Source organism: Suncus etruscus, chromosome 11 (assembly GCF_024139225.1).
Source record: "Suncus etruscus isolate mSunEtr1 chromosome 11, mSunEtr1.pri.cur, whole genome shotgun sequence".
Classification (NCBI taxonomy): Eukaryota; Metazoa; Chordata; class Mammalia; order Eulipotyphla; family Soricidae; genus Suncus; species Suncus etruscus.
In genome coordinates, this window is record NC_064858.1 from 14,413,744 (window position 1) to 14,440,763 (window position 27,020).

General features: G+C 37.6%; 1 long non-coding RNA gene across 1 annotated transcript in view; it reads left to right on the forward strand.

Annotated features, from left to right (window-relative positions):
- The window catches only part of LOC126022866 (uncharacterized), a 90,589-nt gene extending 63,997 nt beyond the window's left edge, over positions 1-26,592 (forward strand). Inside the window, exon 3 of the long non-coding RNA XR_007500277.1 lies at positions 26,460-26,592. This is a non-coding gene — a long non-coding RNA (uncharacterized LOC126022866). The remainder of the gene's footprint in view (positions 1-26,459) is intronic.
- Positions 26,593-27,020: the final 428 nt, after the last annotated feature.

A 27,020-nucleotide genomic window follows, 5' to 3' on the forward strand; every position in this document is an offset into this window, starting at 1 on the left:
ATTCTTTGAGGTGATCTTTTAAACTGTTGGTTTTGTTATTTTCCTGATTCTTGACATAGGCCTGTATTGCTAGGAGTTTCCCCCTAATTACTGCTTTTGCTGTGTCCCATAAATTTTGACATGTTGTCTCTTCATTGTCATTTGTCTCAAGGAATCTTTTTATTTCTTCCTTGAGTTGTTCTTTGATCCAGCTGTTGTTGAGCAGCATGTTGTTTAATCTCCAGGTATTAGTTTTTCTCCATTGCTTCTTCTTGACCTCAATTTTGAGCTCTGTGGCATAGTGATCTGAGAGGGTACTTCTAATGATCCTTACCTTTGTGGTCTTATATAGGTTGGCTTTGTATCCTAATATATGGTCTATTCTGGAGAAGGTTCCATGTGGGCTTGAGAAGAATGTGTATTCTGCTTTCTGGGGGTGGAGGGCTCTATATAAGTCTATTAGCCCTAAATCTTCTAATTTTTCATTCAGAGCTCTTATTTCTTTGCTATTTTTCTGTTTGGTGGATCTGTCCAGTGGTGATAGTGGAGTATTGAGGTCCCCTGCTATTATCACATTTCCCTTCATGTGTTTCTCCAGGTTTGCCAGTAGTTGCCTCACATATTTTGCTGGCTCTACATTAGGTGCATAGATATTGACCAGGGTTAGTGTTTCTTGATCTAATGTTCCCCTGATCAGTAAGTAGTGACCCTCTTTGTCTCTGATCACTTTCTTGAGGTTGAATGCAATTTGGTCTGATATAAGAATTGCTGTCCCTGCTCTTTTTTGTTTTCCATTGGCCTGAATAATTACTTTCCATCCTTTTATTCTAAGCCTGTGCTTATCCTGCATCTGTAGGTGTGTTTCTTGCAGACAGCAGAAGTCCGGTTTATTTTTCCTAATCCAGTTCTCTACTATGTGTCTTTTAATTGGAGAGTTTAGTCCGTTAACATTTAGGGAGATTATTGAGAGAGAGGATTGTTGTGTAGTTGTGTTGTGTAGGGTGGTTTTTGTTACAATCGGGGGTTTGGATTGTGTAATTCGTCTTTGAGTAAGTCGTTTAGGATCGGTTTTGTTTGCACAAATAGTTCAAATTCGTTCTTGTTTGAGAATGTTTTTAGTCTATCCTCCCATATGAATGTAAGTTTTGCTGGGTATTGGACCCTAGGTTGGAAATTTCTTTCATTCAGTCGTTTAAATATGTCATTCCATTGTCTTCTTGCTTGAATTATTTCAAATGGGAGATCTGGTTTGATTCTTATGTCCCTACCTTGGTACTTGAGGTTTCTTTTCTTCCTTATTGCTTTAAGGAGTTCTTCTTTCTCTTTGTTTTTTGCCAATTGGATTACCATGTGTCTTGGTGTTTGTTTATTGGGGTCTATCTTATTGGGAACTCTTTTTATTTCCTGTATTGGCATTGCAGTATCCTTCCAGAGGGTGGGGAAGTTCTCTGCTATTATCTCTCTGACTACTTGTTCTTCCCCTTTCCCTACTTCCTCCCCTTCTGGTATACCCACAATTCTTAGGTTGTTTCTTTTGTCCTTGTTCATTAGATACTGGACCTTTCCTTCCAGTGCTTTGCCTTTTATTTCTTTGTTGGTTTCTTGATCATTTTTTGTTTGCAGTTTTCCTTCGAGTTCTTCAATGTGTTTCTCCAATTCTGTGTTTCTGCTTGTAAGGCTTGTTACTTTGTCTGTTAATTCCTTCACTTCTTTTTGTATGGAATCTCTCATGTTCTTTAACATTTCTTCTTTAATTTGGCTGATTTGTTCATCCATAGATTTCTTATACTCGATAGCTAGGGTTTCTCTCATTCCTTTTATTAATTCTTGCATTTCCTTCCTCATGGCTGCTTTTAGGTCTTCATCGCGTGTATCTGTGCGTTTTGGTGGACTTGGAAGCTTGCAAGAGTTTGTCACCATATCTCCAGATATTAGTGATCTCCTTGATTTACGCATACTTCTTTGTACTTAATGGTGTGTTTTAGAGTGCTGTGCTTCTAATTTTCACCTGTTTTGATCCCCTGTGGTGTGGGAGTTGGTTCCCTCCCTGAGGGTGGTTCTAGAGGGACTTTTGGGTGAACTCGCTGAGGTTTTGATCCTCCTGTACTCTTTATGTGGCCTGGTTAGTTGTTTTCCCCTTTTGTTGGCAGCTAGTACTGGCCCTTTCCTGACCACAGTGGTGGGGGGCACTGTTTCTCCTCTCCTTTTTCTCCTCTCCTCTACTACTTGGAAGTCAGTCTTCCTCTTAATTTCTGTCAGCAGGTGTAGTTCCGCTTCTGGCCACACTGGTTGCGGGCGCTGTTGAGCCTGACTCTCTGTTCCCTCCCTTATCTGGGAGTCAATGAAGCTCTGCTCCTCCGAGTTACCGCGGAAGAAATTCCCCCAGTCAAGCCCTCCCGGTAGCTGCTCTCAGCCCTAGGGGGGTCTCCGGTCCACTCTGGGGCTCGGGGCTAGGTTGCTCTAGGTTACCTAAAGGTCCAGGGGGCAGGCCCAAGCTCACCTAGTCTATTCGTCCCACCTGTCCCAGCTGGGCAGGTGACTCCGGCCCACTAGGTACTAGGGAATGTCCTCCCCAGTCTACGCTCGGGTCAGGTGGGATGAACTCTGGGGCCTGGAAGTTGAGGCAACGGGTGGTGTGGTCTCTGTGCCAACCAGCTGGCCTCTGCAGTCTATGGGGGGGGGGTCGCGCGCAGGGTGGCTGGCGGCTGCGGGTCGTCCACCTGTGAGCGCCCTAGGAGAGTGCACTCACCCTGGACGCCTGGGGTCCCTACTCCCCGGTTGGCGCGGCTGGCCTCTGCAGTCTATGGGGGGGGGGGTCGCGCGCAGGGTGGCTGGCGGCTGCGGGTCGTCCACCTGTGAGCGCCCTAAAAGAGTGCACTCACCATGGACGCCGGGGGTCCCTACTCCCCGTTGGCGCGGCTGGCCTCTGCAGTCTATGGGGGGGGGGTCGCGCGCAGGGTGGCTGGCAGCTGCGGGTCGTCCACGTGTGAGCGCCTTAAAAGAGTGCACTCACCATGGACGCCGGGGGTCCCTACTCCCCATTGGCGCGGCTGGCCTCTGCAGTCTATGGGGGGGGGGGTCGCGCGCAGGGTGGCTGGCGGCTGCGGGTCGTCCACGTGTGAGCGCCCTAAAAGAGTGCACTCACCATGGACGCCGGGGGTCCCTACTTCCCGTTGGCGCGGCTGGCCTCTGCAGTCTATGGGGGGGGGGTCGCGCGCAGGGTGGCTGGCGGCTGCGGGTTGTCCACGTGTGAGCGCCCTAAAAGAGTGCACTCACCATGGACGCCGGGGGTCCCTACTCCCCATTGGCGCGGCTGGCCTCTGCAGTCTATGGGGGGGGGGGTCGCGCGCAGGGTGGCTGGCGGCTGCGGGTCGTCCACCTGTGAGCGCCCTAAAAGAGTGCACTCACCATGGACGCCGGGGGTCCCTACTCCCCGTTGGCGCGGCTGGCCTCTGCAGTCTATGGGGGGGGGTCGCGCGCAGGGTGGCTGGCGGCTGCGGGTCGTCCACGTGTGAGCGCCCTAAAAGAGTGCACTCACCATGGACGCCGGGGGTCCCTACTCCCCGTTGGCGCGGCTGGCCTCTGCAGTCTATGGGGGGGGGTCGCGCGCAGGGTGGCTGGCGGCTGCGGGTCGTCCACGTGTGAGCGCCCTAAAAGAGTGCACTCACCATGGACGCCGGGGGTCCCTACTCCCCGTTGGCGCGGCTGGCCTCCCAAGCATTATCTTTTTATCTCTTCCCCTACCCTCATATCAACAACAATCCATTTAATATGGAAAAATAACTGCTGTGTCCATTTTGGTAAGCAGTGTCAGGGAGAGTAAGTGAACCCCAAATAAAATAAAGCATATAGATTCATACATATACTAACTGATTTTCTTCTCTCCATGTATATTTTTGGATAACCTAATCATTCTTGTTTGTTTGGCTATAAGAAGCAAAACACAGGAAAGGAGAAGGGAGGACAGTTGGGTATGGTACACAGGAAAAAAGATTAGGAAATGTGGAGTGTTTTCATATTCCATAAGCTTGCTTTACACAGTCATATGTGTTAATAGTACAAAACATACAATATTTTAAGTGAATAAATGGACATAGGTACAGTTTTTTTTTTTTTGTTCAGAAGTTACCTCTGTCTCTGCACTAAGGAATCACTCCTGGTGGGCTCAGGGAACAATGTGGGGTCCCAGGGATGGAACCAGTGTTGGCTGTGTGCAAGGCAAACACCTTCCCCACTGTACTATATTTCAGCACCACAAGTAGAACATTTTGTGTAATAAAATGTAAAGAAAAAAACTTTCAGTCTATGGTTGAATGTGGCTCATTTTTGGACTCTGCTTGTAGTGAAAATCTGGTGAGTGGAAGGCAGGGCCAAGATAAGGTATACCTTATCTTGAGAATATCAGAGAAGGGTTCCTGTGGATTGCACCAGGTATAAAATGCAATACAACACAGAAGTGATCAGAAGATTCCATATGTGATTCACAAGAAAGTTCACAAAAGAGATCATCAAAGAGTTCTGAAAAAGTGTTAATCTTTGGAGCCTCCAATAATAAGGAAGCACATTGGTATATCCAGGATTGTGCAGATCATGGCCAAGAAATAGGAAAAAAATGATCTAAAATTTCACCCCCAGTACTTTCAATTTTTCACTCTTGAAGGCTTAAGTGGGAGGCAAATCCAGAACCTGGCAGAGTCCCAGACTGGCACTTAATGCAATGAACTTTCAGCTGTCAGACAGGGAAGTGATCCTAATAATTTAGACTGAAGTTTCAGACCAAAGACCTTGGTGATTGCAGATGTAGACAGTACTTTAAATGTAAATTGCCTGCCCTAGAGCAAGGCAGGAATGGGGGTGAGGAGAGGGGTGGGAGGGAAATGGGAGACATAAGTGAATGAAAGAGTATGCTAGTGAAGGATGGTGTACATTGTATGACTAAAACAAACAATGAACAGTTTTGTAACCGTAGTGTTTAAATAAAGCAATTGAAAACAAAGAAATGAAAACTAATGAAGAATGCAGGAATTCACCTAACTTAGAGAGGAGTTTGGCCTGAGAAATAGGAAGGCCTATCCTAGTGTGCTGGCTGCCAAATTCAAGGACTGATGAAACAATCTCAGGGTGAGGTACCAGTTACTGAAGGAGTACAGATTTGTTATACAAGTCTCAGCAGCAGTCAGATGTATCATAAACATATTCTGTAGAGCCATTGAATGTGAACCTGAGATTACTACCCCAAACATGCACAAAATCATACCCTCACATCTAGTCTTGACAATACCCAAAGAAACAGAGGAGCCCACAAAAATCATTGGTGGGCTCAAAGCCCCAACCAATTCTCTATCTCTCAGATGTCAACTTTAAACTAACTAATCTGGTAAGACTGTACAATGAACTGAAAGACATGGTAGAACATACCTTCAATGAAAGAATAAAGAAAAAAGATGAGAGAGGGCATGAGAGAAAGAATTAAAAGTCATTGAACTGAGAATGTAATAGGTGAACTGAACATTCATTAAAGTGACAGTCTTGCGCTATGAATATGCAGCGTACTTGCTTTAAATTTAAGAAGGAATTCAGGTTTAGACCTTCAGAGGTCTTATAAGGGCATCTTAAGGCAAATATACTTAGAAGACAAGCACAAGGAGAGTCTATTGGAACCTATCTATCAAAGTATAGAAGAGGAAAAAAAGATATCCAAAGAAGAAAAGTCAAACTTCACAAACATAAAGGCACGTAGTTACATTAAAATGGCCATGATGGGAGTGGATTGAGGGGGGGGGGGCACAACGGTAGGGCATTTGCTTTTCAGGCAGCTGACCAGAACAGAATGTGGTTCGATTCCGGCATTCCATATAGTTCACCCCTCCCTGCTTGCTAGGGGTGATTTCTGAGGGCAGAGCCACAGTGTCCTATATGGTCCCCTACACCAGGAGCAATTTTTGAGTGCATAGCCAGGAGTAACCTCTGAGCATCGCCGGGTGTGGCCCTACATTGTCAGTATGATACAAAACCAAGTGCATTTTTTTTTTTGCTATTGGACTATGAAACACTTGATCATTCTAGTCCTTAAATACCCAGTATTAAAAAACTAAAGTAATTTTGTTCGTCTTTTATACTGTGTCCAAGGGTTCAAGAGGCATAAACAAGAGAGTGGCATCTGAAAGCATCTGATTGCTTTTGATGCCCTAATGTAGATCTTAGCTTCTCTCATGTTACAATCTGTACAGAACCTACATATCCCTTTATATCTTCTTCCAGTAGCTGATACTGTTTTCAGTTTAGAGATTTTTTTTTAATTTGGTTCAAAGGTTCCCAAACAAATAGAGAAGTCTCAAAATTGCCCTTTTCAATGCTGTTCTGAAAATTTACTCTCTTAAGAGAGAACAGATACATTAGTCTAGAAGTAAAATATCTTGAATACATAAATATCCTATAATCAAATAAGTAAATATAATTTGAGGTATTAAAAAATATATAGAGAGTACCAGCTAATTGGCTCTAGGCCATCTCAATAATACCTGGATTAATGTATTGGTGGTCTCTTGAGTTCTCACCATGATTCTTCATGCATAGGAAAAAAAATTAATCTAATTTATTTTCAAGTTTCTGGAAATAAAATACAGGAAATTCATAATTTATACCTGAAATTTTAAATCAATTATTTTATTTATATCTCAATTTTAGTTATCTTCCCAATTTTTATCGGGTTAAAAGAAAACTTCTAAATGAGGATTTATAAGATCATAAAATAAGCTCAAAGAATGAGCTGGAGTGAGTGATCTTAGTTGTGCCCTTATTCTGTCATCTACTTGAATAGAGTATGATTGTCATGTTAGACATTGGCTGATTTGAGCTTGCTTTAGATTGCTAATTTCTACAATATGTTCTTATCCTTATTCCACTGTGCTGGTCTGCGATATTGAGTCAAACGTACCAATTTATTAGATTGATATCATAATCTTACTCTCTAGTGTTTAAAGGAATTCTTCAGTTACTATTTCTGATTCAAGAGAACATGCTTATCTGTGACAACAGTCATCATTTGACAAAAATGTCGCCAACATGCTGCCATAGCACTTCTCAAAGAGCGTGATTGCAACTGTTAGGAGAAACATTATTTTGTTCTTGTATGAACATTTCTCTTAAAAAAGCTTTCATAATTAGTGAGCGTCCTTTTTAGTATCAAGTTCCATCTGGTGTAATTCAATTAAAATTGATCATTATTTTTATATCATTGCCAATCATATTTTTGTTCCATTTTTAGAAAATTTCTGTAAGATATAATTTTTATCTCTTTAAAACCTGTCATTCTATTATCAAATTTTTTACCAAGATTAGCAATAAAGATTTCCAGTGCTAAACTCACTTGAGAATTAATCACTGCTTGAACAGAGGTTGTTTCACTAAACTAATCCTTTATATAACTACATAGTTAATTGTAAGAAACTTCATATTTTATTTCAAGATAATTGTTTCCACGTTTTTAACCTTTTCATTAAATTATTTTCCTTCCCCGTTTATTTATTTTTTAAAATTTTAAAATTTTATTATATTGAAACCATGTGATCTACAAGGTCTTTCATAGATGAATTTCAGATATACAGTTAATCAGTATATTCCCACCACCAGTGTCAACCTCCTTCCACCAATGAACCCAGAGTGCATCCTATACCAAACCCTTTGCTCCCTGGCCCATTTAATTTTTTTTTTGGGGGGGGGGTCACACCCAGCAGTGCTCAGGAGTTACTCCTGGCTCTATGCTCAGAAATCGCTCCTGGCAGGCTCGGGGGACCATATGGGATGCTGGGATTCAAACTACTGTTGTCCTGCATGCAAGGCAAACACTCTACCTCCATGTTTTCTCTCTGGCCCATTTAAATTTATATTGTTAAAATTGAGGTCTTTTGATAGTCTTTTGATAGTTTTATTGCTATTGTTGTTGACTTTGGCTTACATATTTAGTTCTGTCCTTTTTTTATCTCCATCAATGCACCTGAGACCACTTGACCCCTGGCTCCCATCCTTTCTTTTCCCCCTTTTTCTTAAATTTATAGAAAAAAATGCAGAAATATGAAGCAAAACAAAGTAATTTGAGTCCCTAGGTTCTATGCAAAAGGCAGGAGCCTCTATTTAAAAGATAAAAAAAGATATTAAAAAAAAGAAGAAGAGAAAGCAAAACAAAACAAAAGGTTGGTGTGCAGTTTCTGCATAGGCACAGAAAAATTTGGGGAAAATATAAAGGAAAACACTTTGGCCTAAAAGCAGGAAGAACCTACCCATAAATCATTCTGCCATAAGACCAAATACAGGTTCCAGGCATAGTAAGTTTTCTAACCCCAAACCCTTATTTGTGGTTTGTTTGAGATAGACTTCTGTAATGAGAGACATTATTAGTTTTTGCACAGATCCTATGTTGAAGTCAGGGTGTCAAGGAGTATCTTCTGGTTTCATCTCACTATTAGGTGGCAATGAAGAGAACCCTGACCTGAAAGCAAGTTGTTGCTGTTTCCAAATCGTCAGGATGTCATATGAACCCACTCTGGAGAAAGTTGGTGCCAGGGCAGCATTGGGGCTTCCCTTGTAGAAGTCCAACTTGTGGTAATGTGTCAGAAAACTATGCTGGTTTCCATAGATGGGATCCAAGGTTCAGGGGTGAATGTCCAATCAGCTGAAGCTTAAGCCAAGTCATTATGATATATGTTCAGGGAGAAAGGCCCTACAACAATTAAAAATTATGAATTATGATTTCCTCTCCATATTTGATAAGCACTTTATATACATAAATTTTTCCCATTTTAATGTGCCTATGAAAAAAGGAACAATGCCACATGATACTACTGTGCATAAGGGTGTAAAAATAACAAGCTAAACAATCCCTATAACCTGGTTCTAACACAAACTCAGAACCCAAGAAGAACTAATCTACTAGAATTTCCTACTTAACATATTCAAAAAGGGATGGGAAAAATAACCTTTACATAAGGAAATACACAATAAGAATTATATCTATTAAGGAAATATATCTAAAGAAATGTGTGACAAGAGTATACATATTCCCTTTAAATATTTTGAACTAGATTGGGGAGGGAGGGGGATAAAATCCGGAGCATAGCTTTAGCCTGCTACACGTTTTTGTGGAGTCTAAAAAAATAACTCCCAGCAGTCAGACATCAGGAAGTCCTCAAGCTGTGGGTTTCTCAAAAACTGAATTCAGTAGTGAACAACAGTCCGCAGGAAGGGAGGTGGGAGAAAAGGGTCATTGAGAGCAAATCAGCAGCAGCGGTAGTAGCAGCTCTTCTCGAGATGAGGTAAGGTGGGCTGGGAAGTGGTTGGCAACTGGTTGGGGAGGGAGGAATGTTCTGGTTCTTGAGGAGTTAAGAACTAGGGATAAAAAAGTTTATATAGGGAACAATAACAGATCATGGGTGAGAAAGTGAAGGGATAAAAAAGGATTTGTAAAGTGATCAGTGGGGGAAAGGGTTACATATAACAGGGGAAGGACCATTACAATATTGACAGACATTGTGTACATTGCAGACAAACATAGAGGTGGCCAACAGATATACTCACGCACACACAGAGATTAACACTGAAGATTGATGCATTGGTTGTAGTTGAAAAGCTGACGTAGGTGGAATGGGTCAGAATGTTTAAAGAAATGTAACGCTGACGAGTCAGATGAAAAGGTTTTCTATTTTCTCGGCAAATCATCATTGGTGAGGGTAAACATTACTTTTTCTATCCCTTCACTCTCTGTCTCAGTCTTATCTCTCTTATAATATCAAATAATTTAGGTATTTTATATGCATGTAAATTTAGAATTCATGAAAATTTTCATTAGTGACTAGTTGGTTCTTTTTGTCTTTAATTGGATATTGAATGTTCTCATCACTGATATTTTTAGATCCTTTAGTATATTCAATAAAACCTGAGTACTGCTAGATAGAATTCAATACACTTAAACAAAATAAACAAAAACATCTAACATAATTTTAAGATACATGTGATATGAAAATTAGTGTAATGTCTGTTTATATCTTATGTGTAAATTAGGCAAGCATCTCATCATGTACCCCGATTTCCAGTATAATTTTGCAGAAGTTATCAATTTTAAAGAATGTTTTAATGATAAAACACAGTAACATCTAGCCTGTACATATTTAATATTTATCACCACTAGTGCATCATAAGTCATTTTTTTCCTCAAGCAGTAACACATACCCATTTCTAAAATTTTAGAATACACTAATCAAATTCTTGGAAAGGTTTTCTTTGAAGTTTGCATACTTATTAAATAAAATTTTACCATATAATTTTTAATTACTTTTTTAAACATTGTAGCTACAGGTTGTTCATAATATAGTTGTCTTTTTCACAGATACAGTTTTTTTCATGATACAGTTTCATTCATACAATGTACAACACTATTCGCCAGTGCACATTTCCTGCCATTAATGTCCCCAGTTTCCCTTTAGCTCTCTCTCTGTCTCTCTCTCTCCTCTCTCTATTTCTCTCTCTCTGTCTCTCTCTCTCCTTTCTATTTCCCCCTTTGAGAGACACTATGTTTTGTATATCATTAACTGAGGGGTATCTTGTCTATCACTTTATCTCCTTTCAGTACACAATTCTTGCCCAGAGAGATCATTTCCAACTATCATTGCCATAGCGGTTCCTTCTCTGCCCTAACTGCATTTTCTTGCTATTTGTGGCAAGCTTCCTACTATGAACTGGTCCTTCGGGCCCTTGTCTCTGTTGTCTTTGTATATTATTCCCATACTATCTTTCTATTGTTATATCTCATTAATGAGTGATCATTCTATAGCTATCCTGTCTCTGAATCAATTCACTCAACAAAATTATCTCCATATTCACCCATGTATAAGCAAATTTCATGACTTGATTTTTCCTAACAGTTGTATAATATTCTATTGTGTTAATTTGCCACAATTTGTTTAGCCACTTATCTGTACTCAGGCACATAGGTTGTTTCCAGATTCTGGTTATTGGGAACAGTGCTGCAGTGAACAGAGGACTTTTTGAGCTCCTTGGGTATATTCCTAAGAGTGCTATTATTGAGTCATATGGATGCTTAACTTTTAGTTTTTTGAGGAATATCCATATTGTCTTCTAAAAAGGCTGAACAAGTCAACATTCCCAACAGCAGTGAATGGGAGTCCTTTTCTCCATGCATTAGCACCAGCACTGGTTATTTTTATTCTTTGTGATGTGTGCCAGTCTCTCTGATGAGATATATTTCATTGTTATTTTGATTTGCATCTCTCTGCTTAGTGATATGGAGCACTTTTTTTCATGTGCCTTTTGGCCATCTGTATTTCTTCTTCTAGGAAATGTCTGTTCATTTCTTCTTTCATTTTTGGATGAGGTTAAATGTTTATTCTTTTCAAGCTCTACCAGTACCTTTTATATCTTATTCACCCTTTATCAAATGAGTATTGGGTAAATATTGTCTCTTATTGCTTAGGTTACAGGATAATTGTTTTATAATTTCAAACTATTAATATAAAATTAATTAACTGTAGTTATTCTTTATAGTATACAATTATGTGTATTTATATATATATAAGAATTAATAGTTCCTTTAACTGAAATCACTAAAAATTGAAAGCACAAATATTTTAATGACTTCAAATATGGAAAATAAATGCCAATAATATTTAATAGTAAGTTATATTGACTAACGGTCATAAGACAAGAACATTTTTAAGTTAAAAATGCTAATTTTTGATTGTAGCTATCAAAATTTAGGATAATGACCACATAAAACACCTATAAACAGCCTAGAAGATGTGATTCTTTAATTTCTTGTTTATTCTTTTTTTTTTTTTTTTTGGTTTTGGGCCACATCTAGTGGTGCTCAGGAGTTACTCCTGGCTATCTACTCAGAAATAGCTCTTGGCAGGCACAGGGGATCATATGGGATGCTGGGATTCGAACCAAGCACCTTAGGTCCTGGGTCGGCTGCTTGCAAAGCAAATGACGCTGTGCTATCTCTCCAGCCCCTAGAAGATGTGATTCTATAGTTTCTTGTTTATTCTTTCTATATCTGGGATAAATATATTAAAACTCGGATGTAATTTTGTCTACATTTTGAAGATGAAAGACTCTTTATATATAAACTGTAATACTTTATAAAACCTCACTTTGACATAAAAATCTGACTAAAATAGAGATGTCATAAAACTATGACATTATTTGGATTATAACAGAGAAAAAGAAATATCATTAGTGATATTTAATTCATAAGGTTGCCCTTTAAAATTCTCAGTGATCTCAGGTCTTCATGCTCTAGGTCTGAATGCTGTTTTCACAGGCTTTTTTATTTTGCCTTGTGTCATCATAATATGAAACATTTTATTAAGATAAAAGTAATCATTTCTATTTTGTTTTATTACACATCTCATAGAATCATATTTTATGATAAATTTTGTTATTTTCCAAATGTGCAATGTCTTTTAGAAGCTGGCCTTAAAATTTACTCATTCTTCCATCCACTCTATTTTCTTAGTCACACAAACAAGTCATCACTGAGTGTGGGAGTCCTTAAAGACCTGAGATAAGTTGGCTCTTTTATGAGTTTATTTTGGCCAAAGGTATTCAATTGCATTTGATGCTCACCCATGTATGTGAAATCCGATTTCCTTACTTGTTGTAACCACTAAGTTTTATTCTTTTTTTTTCATTTATTACAAGTTTTTATTGTTATTTAGTTGCTCAATCTAAATTCAAATCCAGGACTTTAATTTTTTTTGTAGGTATATTATCTTAATTTAAGCACCATGATTACAAACAGTTTATAGTTGGATTTCAGTTATACAAAAAGAACACCTCCCTTCACCAGTGTAACCTTCCCACCACCAATGCCCCCCCCCCCCGCACTCTTCCCCCACCCTCTGCCTCTATTAGAGAGGCATTCCCTTTTTCTCACCCAATATTCTGACTTTTTCTTATGATACTGAAAATTTAAATGACATTCATTTAATTATTTTTGAGATAGTGTGTTTGTGGTTTACTTTTGTTTGTTTATTTGTTTTTGTTTGGGGGCCACACCTAGTGATACTATGGGTTACTCTGGGCTCTTTACTCAAGACTTACTCCTGGAGGTGCAGAGGGGAGCTTATGTAATGAACTCAGCTTGCCTTGCACTCCTATAGTACTTTCAGAATGAAAAGGGAATTTTCTTTTCTTACTTCAGGGTCATTACAACCTCCATTCCCTTCTTTTTCATTTTCTGCAGACCCCAAAACTAGACCATGACATCACAAACTTTTTTCACCTACCACATACACCACATCCTACTGTGGGACTTTAGAGACTCATGGCAGATCTAATCTAACTATCAAAACACCACCAAGAGATTTTGTGACCTATTTTCACCTGCATTCTCTGCCAAAATTTCCTCAAGATAGCAGTGCAGCTAGAGATCAATAGGGATATAAGCAATAGCTTGATTTAGTAAGCAGTATACCAGATCTCTGCTTAGACTACATAAAATTTAAAATTCCACTCCTAACATTTTAGTAATAATGAGAAAATGAGAAAACAAAGAAATTTAGTGACTAGCAGATAAGAACAGAAGCCCAACTAAGACCTCAAATTCATCAAAAATCCAGACACTGCTTGAGGATAACCTAGGAGCAATAGTTTCTTTAGTAGTAATTTGAATTAAGAATACATTGGATGAAAGAGGCACTTGTGTGGAAGAAAGTTTGATGCAAAACATTAAAGAATTTTTTCAGTTAAAATTTAAAGAGCTAAGATATGCAGTAGTGAGTCAGAGCAGCAAACTTAAGGAATCTGAAAAACAAATCAGCATGTGCTTAGAGCCAAGACACATAATGCCAAGAAAAATCAGAGGCAAAAATGAAAAGAATTTTAAAAATTAAAAAAAATACAAGTATTGAGTCGACAATAACAAAAGGACTAATCTATTAATCCCCTGAAAAGGGGGGAAAAGATAGGGGAAGAATTGCTGGTAGAAAATATAATGTCTAGGGACTGGAGGGGTGGCTCAGGGTGTAGGCTTGCGTGCGCTAGCCTAGGATGGATCTTGGTTCGATTCCCCTGACATCCCATATGGTCCTCGAGCCAGGAGCGATTTCTGAGTGCATAGCCAGGAGTAACCCTTGAGCGTCACTGGGTGTGGCCCAAAAAGCAAAAAAAGGAAAAAGAAAAAAGAAAAAAGAAAAAGAAAAAAAATACAATGTCTAGAGGCCAGAGTGATAGTACAGTGGGTAGTACACTTGTCTTGCACACTGATGACCTGGCTTCAATCCTTCACATCCCACATGGTCTCTGAGTCCTTCAGGAGTACATCCTGAATGCAGTGGCCAGACTAATTGACCCCTGAGTAAAATCAAATGTGATCTTTCTCCTCCACCCTCTGTCTCCAAAAGAGAAAATGTTTATGGTGTCTATGAATTTTCCTTGTCACTCCAGAGAGGCATTTGTCAAGGTGTCCAAGGTGAAGCCTAGAGCAGAAGAGATTTCATTTTGTCAACCCAAAGTTAAGTTTCCCTTTAAAGGCTTAGTTTCTATTCCAACGATAATGACACTGTGTCACCCTTAAGATCTAATAAGTATTGTGAGAATGCCCACCGAGAGGCCGTTACTCAGTGCGGATGGGTGATCAAGGCTTCTGATAGTGAGGGTGATATTTCTCAGGCTTAGTTACAAACATTTATTTGGCCTAAATATAAATCTGCTTTCTGCTGTATTAAGTGTGTATATATTTGAGTACTTACTACCAAACTTAAGGATTAATACAGGCAAATTTAGCCTTAAGTTTCTCTTTACCTGAAAACTCAGAACCAAAAGATAATTTAAAAACAACTTTAATCCTCATAGTCTTTTAAAAGGCCCTGTAGGTTTAAACAGACTGCTCTGTCAGAGGAAAGGAATGTTTGCTCTGGGACATCTCTAAAGGACTCTGAGTAACTTGCTAACTATATTTTACCTCAGAGTTAACATCCAAAGTTTGGTCTGGAAGTAGCAATGGGTTATTAAGAAAACTTTTACCAGGTATATAGATTTGCATCTCTTTCATATAAGTTTGTCTCTTTTATTGCCCCTTCCAAAATCCAGACTTTAAAAAGTTAATTATCTTTGATATAGTCCCTAAAGCAAAAACTTGTTCCCTCAGGAAAAGGAAATTGATAGGAAAACCTGGCTTCTTGCTAAATCCCTTAATCTGCACCAGAATTGACACTATGGATCTGGCCAGAGAGGAACCGCTTTGAAATGTTAAAATTTAACTTCTTCTATCCTCTGGGCTCTTAATTGAAATGTATCTATTCATAAAGTCTGCAAACCACCTAGAGCCATGAGACTTGTTTTTAATATTAAACAATTATATATATAATAATATAATATACATTGATTAACATTAAATAATGTATTATTCGGACAACACAGACCCCAAGGCCCTATAAACCAATATACGAATTGGTTTATATACCAACATATAAACCAATATATAATCCTAGACATATAGCCATATAAGGACATGATGAGACAGCCTAGACACATCCTAAATAGTAGCCAATCAACTTAAAGGTCAAGACTTTTTGCTTCTATCCCTCTATAACCTGGCATGTGACTACTCACTGGGGGTGTGGGAATCTCCTGTGGTAGGTGGCTCTAATCAGCCAATTTGTAGCTTGTTGGTTGAGGCAATAAAGCCTTGCTTTGCCCTATCTCAGTTGTGTGGCAATCCTTCAACTGGACCCTAACATCCAATAAAACCAATAAAAATAAATTTAGGGGCTGGAGCAATGGTGCAAGCCGTAAGGCATCTGCCTTGCCTGTGCTAGCCTAGGATAGACCACGGTTCTATCCCCGACGTCCCATATGGTCCCCCAAGATAGGAGTGACTTATGAGTTAGTAGCCAGGAGTAACCCCTGAACATCACTAGGTGTGGTCCAAAAACCAAAATATAAATAAATAAATTTGAACAAAACACCACCAAGACATATTCTAATCAAAATGGAATAGCCAAAGAAAGAGATATATTAAAGCAACAAAAGCAAAATAAAACTTTAAATACAAGGGATACAATGTAAAATTCACTACAGATTTCTCACATGAAACCCTGCATGGAAGAAGGAAATGGAATGTTATATTTAAAGTATTGAATGAAGAAAACTTTCAATTTAGAATCCTATGGTGTCACTCAAATTTAAGGAGTGAATAAAAAAACACTCAAACAAGAACTGGAGGTATTTGGTACTTTTAGACAAACTTTGAGGGAAGTATTGGATGGCCTTCTGTAAAAGGCTGACATTCTAGATTATTTTTTTAATATTTTTTTTATTTAAACACCTTGGTTACAGACGTGATTGTGGTTGGGTTTCAGTCATATCAGATGGCACCCCTCCTCATCAGCAGTGCAACATTCCCATCACCAATGACCCAAATATCCCGCCTCCCCTCCCCGCCCCTACTTGTACTCTAGACAGGCTTTTCATTTCTCTCATATATTCTCATTGTTAGGATAGTTCGAAATGTGGTTATTTCTCTAACTAAACTCATCACTCTTTCTGATGAAATTCATGAGGTTGGCTGTAACGTCCAGCCCTCCTCTCTTTTGTCTCGAAAAATTGTTGAGAAATGTCTTTCATTTTTCTTAAAACCCATAGATGTGCGAGACCATTCTCCATCTTTCTCTTTCTCTCTGACTTATTTCACTCAGCATAATAGATTCCATGTACATCCGTGTATAGGAAAATTTCATGACTTCATCTCTCCTGACGGCTGCATAATATGCCATCGTGTATATGTACCACAGTTTCTTTAGCCATTCATCTGTTGAAGGGCATCTTGGTTGTTTCCAGAGTCTTGCTATGGTAAATAGGACATTCTAGATTTTATACAGGAACCCCAAATACAATACCCTGTTCCACATAGAATCCCAAGCACTATTGGCATAGACCCCAGAACACCAATATATTAGGAGTTGCCCTAAACACCACCAGGAATAATACAGAAGCACAAAATTGTTATCTTTCCAAAAGTTTGTGTTCTTAAATTGTTTCAGCTTCACTTCCTCTATTCTGATATTTGAGAAAGCAGAAATGTTTCATAACATATTTAACCATCAAAATGACACCAGTTTCCTGTGATAAATATTTATGTTATGTAAATTAAAAATATTTTATATACATGCTAAATATCACACTTCTATAGGAGAAACTATGATATTTGTAGACATACTGTAAATAAATATACCGTATTTTCCGGCGTATAAGACTACTTTTGAAACCAAAAAAGTCAACCAAAAATTGGGGGTTGTCTTATATGCCGAGTATATCCCAAAAAATATTTCAATATGCCATTAAACGAAAATTGTCTGAATATTGTCACAAAATGAATTTTTCAACTTGATCCTGCACCAATCACTGCAAGGCTGCTCGGACCACCTCTCTAACTCAGCCAATCCAAGCAGGCTTTTTATGCATGCAAATTAGACAATGCTCTGTACCGAATCTACACTGTAAAAAGCCTGCTCAGATTGGCCAGAGTCAGAGAGGAAGTCTATTACAGTAGAACCTCTGAACCTTTGCTTGTTGTAATTGACTCACTGTGGTACATACAGTTGCAGCACAGGAACGTTCTGTCTGATACAGCGAATATAGGCCTGAACCTATGTCTTAACTGACAAATTAGGGGGTCGTCATATATGCCCTGTCATCTTATATGCTGCCAAATACAGTAATGCTGTTACAAAGAATAGTAGTTAGTTACTATAGTAATCTTTTGTTTCCATAACTTGTTAAATAATTTATATTACACCTTTTGTACTTTATGTTAGTCTTTGAGTACAGATTTATTTATCAATGGTTGCAACTTTACTTCTATCTTGGTGCCTTCTAATACTGTTCTTAATTTATTAACTTTGAACATTATTTTATTGACTTAATCATAATTGCTTTTTAACAGATTGAAAGTGATTAGTTCTTCCTAAATTTCTAAGTATGTGTCCTAAGTAGATATCAATACCATCAAATGGTTTATTTGCTTATAATCATGTGAACAGGCACTTGTTCTATAAAGAATGATTTATGTGGACAGATACTTCAATGCTATCATAAGGTTTAATTTGTCCTCAGACAAATAGTGATGGGTTTGATGCTTAATTTAAAAAAATAGATATATAATTTGCCTTTCTTGTATTGTCATTGTTAGTTGTAAACTTATTACATCGATATATTATAGTGGAATACAATAAATAAATTAAAAATAAGAAAAAATACTGGAAGCTACAAGTGTTGGCAAGGATGAGAAAAACAGAAGTTTGGTACACTTTTGGTAAGGTTGTGATTTGGTGCAATGTCTAAGAAAAAGAGTGTATTTTTTAAAATAACTAAAAACAGAATACAGTATGACCCAGAAATACCACTTTTCAGTATTTATACAAATAATAAAAAGACAATTTAAAAGATAAGCATACCCTATATCTATCATAAGACATATGTCTATGGTAAGATTATTTATTACATGCCAAGGCATGTAAATAACCTATAGTGTTTATTTTGGATATTTTGTTTTGTTGAGTGCTAGGAATCAAATTCAGGCCTTCACAGATGCAAGGCAAGTGCCCTATGGTTGAGCCATATACCCTACCAGTAAATAACTTAAATGCTCATTCACTGGTGAATAAATAAAGAAGTTGCATGGTCTTTATACTCAGTAGAATACTCTTCAGCTATTCATAAATTGCCTTTTGTAGTAATGTAACGGGTGAAACATGTGATATTTATAGTAAGTAAAATAGATAAAACATAAGATACGATTGTGGGTTATTTATTTCTTATATGGAATATAAATAGCCTAAACAAATGAATGCAAATCTTAACAAAAATAAATCAACTGCAAAAATTATGGTGAGGGGAAAAGAGAAGGAAGATTAATTTGATAGTATAAATAAGGTTCATACACATATTGAGGCATTTGAACGCTAATTCAACTAGAGTGCTTCTCATAATATTCTATCATATAGAAATTTAGAAACTACATTAAAGTCTTCTGAGAAATGAATTTATGAATTATGCAATAAGTAAGAAAAAAGTAAATAGCATCTGATTTTTAATTTTAGTTAATATTAGTTGTCTAAATAAATGTTTTCTCCTTATAATGCTTTGAAAATAAGTCATAATTTAAAATATTGTGGAAATTGGGATTACTTGTTATTTGAATATTTGAATGAACACAATCTAAACTTCTGGTTACAGTATTTTAAAAATGCATTTAAATTACTGAATACTCGTTATCGAGTTATAGAATAATTTAGGCTTTATTTATTTTTAAAAGTTAAATATATGTTTTATTTAATTTTTGGAGGACCTCTCAAGCCATGCTCAGTGGGCCAGGCAGCCCCTCCTTAAAATTCTTAGCCAATTGGGTCAGTGATTCATTATAATATTTTGAGAATTTCGGGGTCGGAGCAGTGGCGCTAGAGCTAAGGCATTTGCCTAGCAAGCGCTAGCCTAGGACGCACCGTGGCCTCCCATAGTATCCCTCCAAGCCAGGAGCAATTTCTGAGCGCATAGCCAGGAGTTAGGAACCCTTGAGTGTCACCAGGTGTAGGCCCCCCAAAAATAAAAAAAAACACAAAAAATAAATTAAATGTGGCATCCACGTTTCCTAATAATCTAGGAGAGCGTTGTGGGGCCAGCAAGGCTGGAACTCGACCTTCTTGGGACCGGTGAGGTAAGGTGTCTGCCTTGCAAGCGCTAGCCAACGACCTCGGTTTGATTCCCTGGTGTCCCATATGGTCCCCCCAAGCCAGGGGCAATTTCTGAGTGCTTAGCCAGGAGTAACCCCTGAGCATCAAACGCGTGTGGCCCGAAAAATCAAAAAAAAACAAACAAACAAACAAAAAAAAAACACCAAAAAGAAACAACAACAAAAAGATTTTGAGGATTTCTCAAGTTCTTCAGGGCTGAAGATTAGCAAATTCACACCCAGAGTGCTCAGGAACCTTTTACCCGTCATTGCTCAAGGAAATATGTGGTACTGGTGATAAAATCCAGGTCTAGCATGCACCATAACCCTTGGCTACTATCTTCTGTCCCCAGACAATTAAGTATTTATTCATAGATTTTGTATTTTTAAAAAAATTTTTGTTGAGTTTGTAATTATACTCTTTCTACAATTTCTTTAGGTTCTATATTTTTTCCTCTTGGGTTACTCATAAGAACAATATTTTTGGCTATGTCTATTTTCTACTTTATTTTTGCCTTTAATTTAAGTTAATTTTGCTCTTTATTTTGTTTTTGCTTTTGTTTTTGGGCTACATCCAGTGACGCTCAAGCATTACTCCTGGCTATGTTCTCAGAAATAGTTCCTGGCTATGGGGAAGAACTGAGGTCAGTCCTGGGTCAGACACATGCATGGCAAATGCCCTACTGCGCTATTGCTCCTGCCCCAATTTTGCTCTTATTTTTAATACTATTTTTCTATGGCTTTCTGTGGGTTTATTTTCTTTATATCCCTTTTAAGGTGGAGTGGTGCTCTCCCATGCGGTTTTCAGGAGGTCTGTGGGGCCATTGTGTAGAATAGTACAATAGTAGAATTCAATTATACAGTATTATTTGAGTTTGGTAGAGCTGTGGGCCACTAAGAACACATTCAGCCATGGCCCTAACCAGTGGGATAACTACTTCAGCTGATTTTACCCCTCATTTCTTACACCCATTCATTGTTTTTGCAATGACTTTGAGTCACAGATGTCATAGATAGTATTCACACATTTATTTGTGTTCACAGAGGGTGCACATAAGACTGTTAAGTTTTTTAGAGTATCATACTCCTTGTAGTTGTAATGCTTGCATATATTCTGGTAATGTTTGCTGAAGGTCACCTCAGTGATTACAAACATGCTCAGCAGAGGGCATACTTCCTTAAGCAATGTGCTTACATATCTTTTTTATTTTAGCGCTCATTAAAGTTTGCATTCTTTATAGTTTGGTGCTCACACAGATCTGGCTATTGTGTGGTTCGAAATAGCCTGTGTTATTGGGGATCATAGACAGCAGAGTTTCAAGGCATAAACAGAGAGCTGTGGATTCTGTTAAATACATGTGGTGGAACTGGAAATTGAACTGATGGTTTTTGTTTTGTTTTGTTTTTGTTATATTTATTTTGGGTCACACTTGGTGATGCTCAGGGGTACTCCTGACTATGCACTCAAAAATCACTCCTGACTTGGGGGACTATATGGGATGCCAGGGATAGAACTGCGGTCTGTCCTAGGTCAGCTGTGTGCAAGGCAAAGGCCCTACAGCTGTGTCATTGCTCCAGCCACAGATGGATTTATTTCTGCAAAGCAGCCACTCTAGACTTCTGAGCTATAAGGAGAGTCATTTTGTACTGCAATTAACTCATCACAGCCCATGTATATATATTTCTATTTTGTTTCTTTGCTTGTTTGTTTTTGGGCCATGCTTAGGGGTCACTCCTGGCTCTGATCTCAGAAATCACTCCTGGCAGGCTCGAGGGACCATATGGGATGCTAGGAACCAATCCCAGTCCATCTCAGGCTGGCCGCATGCAAGGCAAACACCCTGCAGCTGTGCTCTTGCTCTGGCCCCAACACACACACACACACACACACACACACACACACACACACACACACACACACACACACACACACACACACCACTAGGGAGGTCACTTGTGAAGTTAAACTAGAAGTAACTTGTGGTGAATTTAAATAATGTTATTTAACTCAATGTATGGTCATATAATTTCTTTTTGGGGGTGAGAGGAGGGTTTGGTTTTGAGCCAACCTGGCAGCACTCAGGGGTTACTACTTGTTCTGCGCTCAGAAATCACTCCAGGCAGGCTCAGGGTACCAAATGGAATTCTGGGAATCGAACTGGGGTCCTTCCTGGGTTGACGACGTTTAAGGCAAACACCAGATCATGTCTTGTCTAACTATACATGCAGCATTTTACTATGCTGTCTAATGTAGTTTAAGCAGTGTTAACATGACGTTTTATTCTAATGACTGAAATTAGTGCCAGACAATGAGCTTGGTAGTGACAGCAAAAACGTTGCTGTCACAGATTTCTTTTTAACATTTGCATTATTTTAGACAACGTACAGTTAATTCACAATGTCTTACTTACAAAGCACTCTTAAATCATCACCATTGCTACCATTGTTAGACTTTTAAACTACATCCATTAGTGATTTTTTGGCACATGCATATGTTAAGAAGGAAAGTCATTTAAATTTTCAACAACATTTAATTACTAGTCTGCAATTCTTCAATATCATTTGCTGAGTTAAACAAATAGCGAAAAAGATTTAGGTGTTAAGCCGAAAAGGGACCTTGAACAAGGAGTGTCTATAAATCTAAAATAAGGTCATATTTTTTGTTAATTCTACAGTGATATTTGACTTCAAGCACCTTCCTGCCTTGTTCATTGCTGTATCTCTAGCACCTACAAGCATGGCTGCCATGTAAAATCAACCATAAAATACTTGCTAATATATGAATTGTACTTTTTTGTTTGCTTTAAGATATTTATGACATTTTTTATTCTCAAGCATTCTAAGCTTATTATGTAATTATGATATTCCTTTTGTGTTCTGTAGAGGCTTCCAGAATTCTTGATTTACATATTGATTTAATTAATAGGGCTGATGAAATTATAATTTATAGTGCTGATATTAGAGATTTTAATAGAAAGTTATCATTTTTTTAGTTCTATATTCATAACCTCCACTTTGAGGTTTGGGCTTTACTATTTTTTGTTAGCCAGGTAAACAAATAATGCAACTAAATCTCTCCTCTTACTTATTTTAAAAATTTATATATATGTGTATTTATATATATAGGGGCCAGAGCAATTGCATGCTGCTTATCTGGGATGGACTTGGGTTCGATCCCTGACATCCTATATTCTCAGGCACTTCAAGCCTGCTAGGAGTGATTTCTAAGCGCATAGCCAGGTGTGACCCCCCAAACAAAACAGAATAAAAATATTAAATATTTATATATAACTATGTATAAGTAACATATACAAACATATGTATATAGATATATGACATACATATGTTTGGGGGCCACATTCAGTGATGTTTAGGGGCTAATATGACTGCACTCAGGAATCATTCCTACCAGGCTTGGGGAACCATGTGGGACACTGGGGATCAAAGCTGGGTTTTGTGCAAGGAAGATGCCCTACATGTTGTACTCTCTGGCACCACAGGATGCCAATATTTTTTAAAGTTTATTAGTTAAATGTTTTTAACAGTTTTATATCATTTATGTCAGTTATAAACCTGAGGGCTACTGCCTTAGAGAATTATCTATCAACCTACCGACCCTACCTACCTACCTACCTACCTACCTACCTACCTACCTACCTACCTACCTACCTACCTACCTACCTACCTACCTATCTATCTATCTATCTATCTATCTATCTATCTATCTATCTATCTATCTATCTATCTATCTATCTATCTATCTATCTATCTGTCTGTCTGTCTGTCTGTCTGTCTGTCTGTCTGTCTGTCTGTCTGTCTGTCCATCTGTCTGTCTATCTGTCTGTCTGTCCATCTGTCTGTCTATCTGTCTGTCTGTCTGTCAGTCTGTCTGTCTATCTATCATCTAATCTATTTATCTATCATCTATCTATCCATCATCTATCTATCTATCTATCTATCTATCTATCTATCTATCTATCTATCTATCTATCTATCATCTATCATCATCATCTATCTATCTATCATCTATTAATCTATCATCATCATCTATCATCTTCTATTTATCATCTATCTATCTGATCTACATATCTACCTACTTATCTATCTATCATCAGTCTAATAAGAACTTTTACATATAATGGAAAATGGCAATATTTTTTCTAGTGTGAAATTCTATTGTAAAATTTCAAGCTTAGTCAATTTTAATTGTGATTTCTTTATGTGCATCACTTCTTTTTATCATTCCTGAGGCACATTTTGTTATTTAGAAAAGGAGAAAATGCCAAAGAATTTTACTCAGGGAGATTTTTCTTATTCCCATAGTATTTTTTTTGAGTAATGGTGTTCCTAATAGTGCTTAAGGAGGAAGATATACCTATTTTCTCAATACATATTTGCAGAATAGGTCATCTATCTCTTATGACAGAGACTACTTTTATCTTTAAAGTTTTCAGGTAACTCCAGAAATGAATTTTATTTTCTTTGTCATTATTTCCATTTATTATTATCACTGGACAAGTTAGGCAAAGAAAAGAAATAAAATTAATTGCAGAGGTGTTTTATTTTTTTAATTATACAGGAATAGCACCAAAATCAATTTAAAAATTCTCTCTCAATCAAGAACATGCAGAACCAAGGTAATCCCCTATCCCCAGGTATACCCATAAACAAAATAACACCCCCAGAAAGGCAAGCCAAACAACAGAGATAGTATGAAATGTGCTTTATGAAAAATAATTGTATAAGGGAGCAATTATTAACTGACATAAGTTGTAATTTCTTCTAAGTGATACCTGTTTTATTTTTCCCTGGAACTTACTATGATTTGCCCTTCCCTTAAACAAAAAGTGATTATATGGGATTTATGTGTTTTTTTTTTTTAATTTAAACCATTAGTCTTAAACAGCTTCAGCATGAATCAAAAACATTTTTTGTAGAACAGAATATAAAAAATCATAGTTATCAAATCCATCTTGTTTTCATTCCAGCATAATACATGAGAGCAAATATGTAAAACAGATCAGTACTATTTGCTTTAGACAAGATAGTAGGGAGTTGTCTTGGACATCATGCATCATAATTTTTTTTTTTTTTTTTTTTAGTTTTGGGTCACACCCGTTTAGTGCACAGGGGTCACTCCTGACTCTATGCTCAGAAATCGCTCCTGGCAGGCTCGGGGACTATATGGGATGCCGAAATTTGAACCACCATCCTTTTGCATGCGAGGCAAATGCCTTAACCTTCATGCTATATCTCGGGCCCCGCATCAAAATTTTCTTATGTAAAATAAAATAATAAGAAAACCAAAATAGGCATTTGGTAGCATTTTATTCACCTATAAGGTGGTCCTATGGCAAGTATTTTGGAATCCTTGTGACAAAATAGTGTTACTAAAATAAAGTTATAATATGACACGTATAATAAAATCGACCAGTTTTTTAAAAATATTGATTGAGACTATGAGACGAACTATTAATAATGGTTTCTCATGCACATAATTGCAATACCAAACCCACAACCACTAGGAGCACACCTTCCTCTCCCAAGGACCCCAATATTTCTCCTTACCAAATGCCCCAATGCCAACTTTAAAGGTGGATCAACAACTAATTTAAAAACTCTTAATTATTTTAATTATCTTAGTTACAAAAATTAATTACTTTTGAAAATATTCTAAATAAATTACTTTTGAAAATATTTTGTGCAGTAGAATAGGTTGGAAAGTTAAATAGATCAAATGAGTATTGTTTGGGCAGTCTGTGTAGATTTCATCATCATTGACCATTGATAAAAGAAATAGCTTAATTACATTTTTTTCTCATTAAGGAGAAGTAAATAAAAAATTTCACAAAGTTTTACTTTAGTTCATAACAACAAGTGACTTTAAGGAACCACAATTAAGAAACACGTCTTAAAATAAGTTTTAAGGGGCCGGAGAGATAGCATGGAGGTAGGGTATTTGCCTTGCACGCAGAAGGATGGTGGTTTGAAACCCCGGTATTCCATATGGTCCCCCCGGGCCTGCCAGGAGAGATTAGAACCAGGAGTAACCCCTGAGCGCTGCTGGGTGTGACCCAAAAATAAAAACAACAACAAAAGTTTTAGGAAATAAATGACATTAAGAAAGGACTTACTGCCATTAGGAAGGTGTTTAGTAATACTATCTGTGACATTAAATTCCTCTGTATATAACAGTATCATAAAACTACGAAGAACATGAAGAGGCATAATCTTGACACTGTGATAGTTAAATTCTGACTGAGGAAGACAAATTCTAGATATATGGGATTCTAAATAAATAAATTAGGGCCTAAACAAAGGGTACATAGTATTATTTTTTATTTGTTTGTTTGGGGGCCACACCTAGCAATGCTCAGGATTTACCTCCTGGCTCTGTGCTCAGAAATCAGTCCTGCAGGCGTGGGGGGACCAGGATTCAAACCAGGGTCGGTCCTGGGTCAGCTGCATGCAAGGCAAAACACCCAACTCCTATTATCACTTGAGCTGCATGATGTTATTATTTTTTAATTTTACTATATATCAAGAACTTTATGAGTACTCAAAATTATTTTATTCTCCCTATGTTGTTTTTTTTTGGCAAGAAGCTTGGGCACTTAACCCTCAGCATTTAGAAATAAGATAAAATAAAATAAAGCAATGCTATGTATTTTATATTGTATAAAATATGTATTTGCTTATTAAGAATATACAATGATTTCTGGTTTTTATATTTCAGGCCAATTGCTCCGGTTTAAAAATGTTTCGAGAGATCATGGTTCATGGATGACAATGTTCTTCAGCACTATTCTTTTCTCTTCATATTTTCTCACATATACAACATGATTCTTCTAATGGATGGGGGACATGGGGTAGGTTACCTTTCCCCTTTCTATTGTGGTGAGTGTTGTTTGAAACTTGTAATAATTCATGAAGAACTATGAGTCTGTAGTAGCCTAATGTAGTAGCTTATTTCAAAAATACTCTACTCTAAATATTAATGAGAATGTATATTTCTCTGAAGACACGTAGTCTTTAACTCCCATACAATATTTATAATACCTCTATTGCATTCTTTATTTAGCTCTGTTTGTAATTTGAGGAGGTATATTAGAGGAAACAATCATAAGTGTGATTGTATATGAGTTAGGATGCATTACTATTTTTTTATTGTTGCAAGATTACTCGAGTAAGGTTGAGGGAAAGAGTTGTAATTTTATTGTTCTATCTTAAGTGTTTGATACTTAAAAAACTTTTCTTGACAGTGTCAACAGAGAAACTTTTTTTAATTCAAATTGAG